An 8166-nucleotide genomic window follows, 5' to 3' on the forward strand; every position below is an offset into this window, starting at 1 on the left:
TAGTAAAAAGGCCTCTAGTCTTCCCCCGTTTGGAGAGATGTTGACTTTAGGATAGGGGATAGGGAGATATATGTATATGTACTTGGGAGTATACCTTAATTCCTATTTTATTAGGTGGCTTCTTAAAATCAGGAATGAATATTGATTTTCGTTGAAGACATATACGGAGATAGTTATATGATATTTTTCCTAGCACTATGAATGAGCTGAATCATATATATTTTTAAAATATGGAATGCTTCAAAAATAAAATAAAATAAAATAAGGAATGCTTCACAGATTTGCGTGTCATCCTTGTGCAGGAGCCACGCTGATCTCTTTATCGTTCCAACTTCAGTATATGTGCTGCTGACGCAAGTACAGTAAGATGAATCATATTAATGAATTTCCTAATTTTGGGTCCAGGATGAGAGGATAAGGCAAACAATAAGACACAAAATTTATTAAATATGAACATTAAGCCATCTTTGCCTTCCTAAAATGGAAGCCACTTGGGCATGATATATGATGTTTTAATATGGTTATGTGAGCCGTATATTTGCTGTGTAATAAGTTACCATAAACTCAGTAGCTTAAAATAGCACACATCCATTATCTCTTAGTTTCTGTGGACCCGAAGTCCAGGCATGGCTTTGCTGGGTTCTTGCTGGTGTTGGCCAGGACTGGGTCCTCATCTAGAGGCTCAACTAGGAATGGATCTGCTTTTCTATTCATGTGGTTGCCAGCAGCATTCACTTCTTTCCACGTGCCTGACTGAGAGCTTAAATGTTTAGCTGGTGGTTGGCTGGAATCTGTCCTCAGCTTCTGGAAGCCTCCCGCAGTTACTAGGGACCACCTGTCGTTCCTTGCCCTGTGGGCTTCCTCAACACGGCCTCTTGCTCCATCAGGCTAGCAAAGAATCTCTAGAGTAAATCTAGCAAGACAGAGTCTTATATAACAGAATCACAGAATTGACATTCCATTGCCTTTGCCATATTCTGTTGGTTAGAGGAAAGGTTCCATCCAAACTCAAGGGCATGAATGCTGGGAGATAGGGATAGTGGGCCCTTGAGAGTCTGTCCAGCACGATGGCGTTGGAATCAACTTGCTACTATTTATTTTCACTACGGTCTCCCCAGTCATTCCTTGGTCTGATATAGTGTTGCTTCTGATGGCTTCTTCCAGAAGGACTCGTCAGTACAACATTCCCTGGTTTCTTTCATGTTGAAATGGTTTTCTGTACCCTTGGTAGCTGAAGGATAGTTTGGCTGGTTATAAGATCCCGGCTCATACTTGCTTTCCTTGCATTTGTTATAATGTTGCTCTGGATTGTATTGCTTACACGTTGTTGTCAAGAAGTCTGATATAAACACACTCTTCTTCCTTTTACGAGAGACTTGATCATTTTTTTCTGGAGCTCCAAAGGATTTGTTTTTTTTTCTTTACCTTCAAAGTCTAATCATTTCACTAAGAAATATCTTGGAGTTGCCCATTCAGTACCAGTTTTGTGGTGCATTCAGGGGAGCAGTTGAATATGCAGATTCAAGTCTTCTTTTCATTTCCAGAAAGTTTTCTTGGAAAATGATTATAATGTTAATTATGTTGTTTTCTTCCAATGCTATGTCTGTACACTAGATCTCTTTTGCCCATCTTCTGTATCTATCACTGTCTACATAATCCTCTTCACTCCTATCTTTATTTCATTTTGGTTTTGTAGTTGTTTCATTCCCTCTCCTCAATGAGCTTTATTAAAATTTCAGTCAAATCTATTCTCCCTATGAGAGCGTCTGGTTTAGTCTTCATTTCTGAGATGATGTGTTTTTTATTTTCTCTCCTGAGTTTGGACAATTCTGGTTTCATGTTTACCTTTTTTTCTGTGTGTGTTCATCTCTGTTTTGAGTTTTCAAATTTATACTTAAGGTGTTTTGTCATATCTCAGAATGCTTTCTTAAGGCTGCTCAAGTCAGGATGCTGTGTCACATTGTTCCCCTGTAAAGTGGTTTGTGGGGAGAATGATTGTCAGCTCCTTGTATTGCTTTTGTATAGATATTGTCTTTTACCTTCTGTTAACTTAGAATTGTTTTTATGTTTGCAGGGACTGCTAATAATAGACAAATGTAGGCTGGCATTGGGTTTTGGGTAAGGTCAGGTTTCTTAGCTCAGGAATGTCCTCTTGTGTTGGTTTCAGGAACTGCATACCCTTATTTAGAGTGCTACGGGATGCAGGATGGTGAGCTGTCTGCTGAATTTACCATTTGCTTTTGCTTCTGTAGGCCCTTGAATTCCCCATGCTGTCCATTTACCACCAACCCTCTACGGGCCTACACCTCTGAGGTACATCCTCTAGAAGCTGGGCGTTTCCGAGACAGCCAACTCTGGTCCTGCACATTTTCTGTCCCTTTTGAGCTCTAGGCCTGAGTGTGGCCCATTTTATTTGCTCTCCTGGTCAATCTGCATTTAGGTGGCTGCCATTATCTACAGGGACCTGGAGATGTCCCCAAGCTTTTTACTCTGAAAGCTTCATGCAGAATGGTGCACCCCCCACCTAGATCCATTCCTCATTAACACCCGGAAGCACGTGCTTTATCTAGGCGCTCACAACTTCTGCTGAAACGTGTGAGAGCAAGTATAGCTGCACCTCCTTAGAACAAGGACGTTCTCCAGAACCTCAATTCAGGAATCACACTCAAGAAATGACGTTAACACAGAAACCTCTCTCATATACAGTCCGTAGTCAGCTCTCACCAGGAATGTCCTTTGGGGCCTTATCTTTGCATCCGGGATCCAATTGATGATCATGCATCACACGTGTTTGTGTGTTTACTAGAGTCTTTCCATCCACCACCGTCTCTCCGTATTGTTTGTCTTTCCTGACGCAGGTCTGTAAGGCTTCACATCAGTTTTCTCCCATAATCTGAATTCGTTGGACTCTTTCCTCAAAACTGGATTCAGACTCGGTGTTTTGGGTCAAAGTTGTTTTAAAATTACAGACAGGGGTGGTATCTGAGAAGAGAAGCCCGCCTTCCACCAGTCTGTCCTGTGCCCTCCTGGGGGCCGGGTAGCCACCCATGTGGTGTGGAGAGGGGCTGTGGGGAGGAGAGGCCAGGGCCCTGGGGCTGCAGGCTTTCCTGGGGTGTCCTGTCTCAGTTTCCCCTCCCACCCTCCAGTCATCCCTCCTTGTCCCCTTCCTGTCCCTGTCACTGCGCCCTCCCACTGTGCCCTGGGTCGCCTGGCCTGTGCATCTGGCTCTGCCTCAGGGGGGCTGCTTCTTTCAGTAAAGGTGCCCATCATGCCCCTTCCATGCAGACCCCCCCAAAGATTCCTCAAGGAACCAAAGGTAGCAGAAGGCCGGGGGTTGAACCTGCTGCTTCCTCGCTGGGGGATGCCTCTGGGTTCCAGACACCAAATGGGGCCCGTGATGCCAGTGTCTGGTACAGAGTAGGCTTCCAGTGTGTGTGTGCATCTCCATCCCTTCTTGGGGACCCAGCATGCAGCCCTCACTTTCAGTAATGATAGCAGGAGGGGGGCCTGGCCCTCCCTTGCCCAGCAGAGCTCCCTGGGCTCGGGCCCTGCAAAAGGGAGCCTGCTCATGCATGCCACGTCTGCCTCCCTGACTTCCTTAAGGCCTCACTACCCAGGCCACCACCACCGAGGACGCCCCACACCACTGAGCCACATAAACTCAGCCAGGAAGAGTCTGATGGACTCGTCTGTGAAAGGCCCGTGACTAGGGGTGGGGGCTGTCTCAGTTGCATTCGTTTTGAAGAAAGCTACCACCAGCCCCAGCATTGCCAGTTAAAGGCCTTTCCGTCCTGCCCCACGGGTCATCCTAGTTGGTGAATCCCTGCTTTACATGCACCAGATCTCCCCAAGGGGGGGAAGGAGCACAGCCTTTAGAAATCAGCGCAACATTGCCCCTGCAGTGTAAAGATCTCCTTTATTTATTTGGTCAGCAGATGGTTCGTTTGTTTGTTTTTAAATCCAAAGAGCATTCAAAAGCAAAAGAGTTTGGTCAAATAATAATAATGATAATTAATAATAATAATAATAAAATGAACACTCTGATGGTTCAAGCATCTGTGCTTAGGGCCAGTGGCCTCAGGAACGTCTCCCAGCAACTTCCATCTCCTTTCTAGATGAGAAAACAAAGGGTTGTGGGGACGTAAGGGGACCTCACTGCGTCACCCAGCCCAGGCGGGCCTCGAGCTCGGTCGATGCTGTTCACGGTCTGAGATGTTACAGTCAGGGCTGCCTTTGGTGGTGACACCTGTCTGCTCCTTTTGTCTTTATGGGGCCCCACTCTCTTCTCGGCCATCCGTCTGTGCACCCATCTGACCACTGGACACACATGTGCTACGCAGCCAGGAGGGCCTGCCTGTCTGAGTGCTTACTGTCTCTTTATACACATTATCTCACGAGAAAGGGAAAATAAGTAAAACAGAAAACAACAGAGAAAAACACCCTTCGAAAGAATTAATAACATTGATACATTCTTAGCAAGAGTTAACTAGGAGAAAACATAAGCTACCCAAACCCTGCAGACGTTAAAGGGATAACAAGGGATTTTTATGGTGAACTTCAATACCCATACCTTTGATAAAAGGGACACATGCCTTGAAAGACATAACTTCCCGAAACTGACGCAAGGAGAAATAGAAAATCTGAGCACGACTCTTTCTGTTAAAGGAATTTAATTTATCATTAAAAAGCCTTCCCAGAAGGGACACTTGGGTGGCTCAGTCAGTTAAGCATCTGCCTTCAGCTCAGGTCATGGTCCCAGGGTCCTGGGATGGAGCCCCGCATCGGGCTCCCTGCTCAGTGGGAAGCCTGCTTCTCCCTCCCCACCCCGCTAGTGCTCTCTCTCTCTCACTATCTCTGTCTCTCTCTCAAATAAATAAATAAAATCTTTAAAAAAAAAACTGAGAAGCAAGCAAGCTATATAGTAGATTGCTTAGGGAAACATACTTCTGAGATAATTTCTTTTCTTTAGGATCTACTCCCTTAATCACGTCCAAATCTATAATACAGTGATACCGACTAGTCACCATGCTGTACATGACACCCCCAGGACTGACTTAGGTTATAATTGGAAGTCTATACTTTTTGGCCCCCTTCTCCCATTTCGCCAACCCCCACCTCCCCTCTGGCCATCATCTACCTGTGCTCTGGATCTATGAGTTTGGTTTTCTCAGATTCCACATATAAGAGAGATTAGATGGCATTTGACTTTCTCTGCCTGACCTATTTCACTTAGCATAATGCCCTTGAAGTCCATCCACATTGTTGCAAATGGCAAGATATCGTTATGTTTATGGCTGAATAATACTCCATTGTCTACATATATAGACCACATCTTCTTTATTCATTCATCTATGGACACTTGGGTTGCTTCCATAATTTGGTAAATAATGCTGCTATAAACACAGGGGTGCATGTATCCCTTCGATTTAGTGTTCTTGTATTCTTTGGGTAAATACCTAGTAGAGTGATTGCTGGATCATAGGGTAGTTCTGTTTTTAATTTTTTGAGGAACACTGTCTTTGAGGATACTTTTTTCCACAGTGGTTTCATCAGTTTGCATTCCCACCAACAATGCGCGAGGGCTCCTTTTCTCCAATTCTCACCAACACTTGTTGGTTCTTATCTTTTTGATTTTAGCCATTCTGACAGGTGTGAGGTGATATCTCATGGTGATTTGTGTTTCCCTGGTGATGCGTGATGTCAAGCCTCTTTTCATGTGTCTCTTGGCCATCTGGATATCTTCTTTGGAGAAATGTCTGTTCTTGTCTTCTGTCCATTTTTAATTTGTTTTTGAGGTGTTGAGTTGTATCAGTTCTTTATATATTTTGGATACTAACCCTTTATCAGATGTGTCATTTGCAAATATCTTCTCCCATTTTGTAGATTGCCTTTTAGTTTTGTTGATTGTTTTCTTTGCTGTGCAGAAGCTTTTTATTTTGATGTAGTCCTAATAGTTTATTTTTGCTTTTGTTTCCCTTGCCTCAGGAGACATATCTAGAAAGAAATGGCTCTGGCCAATGTCAAAGAGGTTTCTGCCTGTGTTCTCTCCTGGGATTTTTATGGTTTCAGGTCTCACATTTAGGTCATTAATCCATTTTCAGTTTATTTTTGTGTGTGGTATAAGACAGTGGTCCAGTTTCCTTCTTTTGCATGTAGCTGTCCAGTTCTCCCAAAACCGTTTGTTGAAGAGACTGTCTTTTTCCCTTGGCATCCTCTTTCCTCCTTCGTCAAAGATTAATTGACCATATAATTATGGATTTATTTCTGGGCTTTCTATTCTGTTCCATTGATCTATGTGTCTATTTTAGTGCCCATACTATATTGCTTTGATTACTACAGCTTTGTAATATAACTTGAATATAACTAGGATTGTGATACCTCCCATTTGGGTTTTCTTTTTCAAGATTGCTTTGGTATTTAGGGTCTTTTATGATTCCATACAAATTTTAGGATTGTTTGTTCTAGCTCTGTGAGAAATGCTGTTGGTATTTTGATAGGGATATTTAAATGTGTAGATTGCTTTGGGTAGTATAGACATTTTAACATTTGTTCTTCCAATCCATGAACATGGAATGTCTTTTCATTTCTTTGTGTTGTCTTCAATTTCTTTCATCACTGTTTTATATTTTTCAGAGTGCAGGTCTTTCACCTCTTTAGTTAAGTTTATTCCTAGGTATCTTATTATTTTTGGTGCAATTGTAAATGGGATTGTTTTCTTAATTTCTCTTATTGCTGATTCATTATTAGCATATAGAAATGCAATGGATCTGTACATTGATTTTTATCCTGCGACCTTACTGAATTCATTTATCAGTTCTGGAATTTTTTGGTGGAGTCTTCAGGGTTTTCTCTATACGGTATCATGTCATCTGCAAATAGTGGAAGTTTTCCTTCTTCCTTACTAATTTGGATGCCTTCTATTTCTTTCTCTTGTCTGATTGCTGTGGCTAGGATGTCCAGTACTATGTTAAATAACAGTGGTGAGAGTGGACATCCCTGTCTTGTTCCTGACCTTAGGGGGGAAGCTCTCAGGTTTTCACCATTGAGGATGATGTTAGCTGTGGCACACCACATTTTCTTTATCCATTCATCCATCAGTGGACACTTAGGTTGTTTCCATATCTTGGCTGTTGTAAATAAGGATGCAATGAACATGGGGGTGCAGATATCTTTTCAAGTTAGTGTTTTTGTTTCCTTTGGATAAATACCTAAAAGTGGAATTGCTGGATCATATGGTAGTTCTATTTTTAGTTTCTTGAGGAACCTCCATACTGTTTTCCACAGTATGGAAATTCCACCAATTTACATTCCCACCAAGAGTGACAAGTATTCCCCTTTCTCCACATCCTTGCCAACACTTGTCATTTCTTGTCTTTTTGATACTAGTCATTCTGACTGGTGTGAGGTGCTATCTCATTGTGGTTTTGATTTGTATTTCCCTGATGATGGGTGACGTTGACATCTTTCCATGTGTCTGTTGGCCATGTGGATGTCTTCTTTGGAAAAACATCTATTCAGATCCTCAACCCATTTTTTTTCAAGTTGAAGTATAATTAATTATTAACCATTAATTAATCATAATTAATCCATGTTAATTGGATTGTTTGTGGGGTTTTTTTGCTATTGAGTTATATGAGTTAGATAAAATATTTTTAATGAATCTTTTGAAATTCCAGATAGTGGGAATGGTGGAAGTGGGGTGGGTAGGGAGGATAGCACAGGTGGAAGATATGGAGGGATTGATAATATTTCACGGCCTGACTGGGTGGAGGCATCCAGGCATCTAATTTGTCATCATGCTTCATAACTTATGTGTTACCAGTAACCTTTTCATGTAGCAAACATTACATAACAAAAGCACTTTCAGTGAAAGCTAAAATGTTAAAAAGGAGGTCTCACATTTTCTTCCCACATTCCTCATGTTGGTCTGCACTCTGGGGACACACCGTCCCCTTGGAAGACCACAAAGTTCATCAAACCACGGGACACCAGGGCACTCCCCTGCAGCGGGCCCTGGTGTGGGGCCCAGGGCATCCCTGAGCTCACGCCTGGGTGAGGGAGGGCTGCAGCTGGGGTCAACTCAAGGGAGGCTCCCTGGAGGAGCCCATGCCCCTGCTGCTCTAGAAGAGTCAATCAAGAGTTGGACAGAATGTGTGTGGTCAAGTA

The 8166-nt window shown here is 42.9% G+C and overlaps 1 non-coding gene across 1 annotated transcript; it reads right to left on the reverse strand.

Moving 5' to 3' along the window:
- Window positions 1-257: 257 nt before the first annotated feature.
- On the reverse strand, window positions 258-361 carry LOC118026545. The gene has a single exon (XR_004683610.1). It is a non-coding gene; the product is annotated as a U6 spliceosomal RNA (small nuclear RNA).
- Window positions 362-8166: the final 7805 nt, after the last annotated feature.

Source organism: Mirounga leonina, unplaced genomic scaffold (assembly GCF_011800145.1).
Source record: "Mirounga leonina isolate KUSES-001 unplaced genomic scaffold, KU_Mleo_1.0 Mir_239, whole genome shotgun sequence".
Lineage (NCBI taxonomy): Eukaryota > Metazoa > Chordata > Mammalia > Carnivora > Phocidae > Mirounga > Mirounga leonina.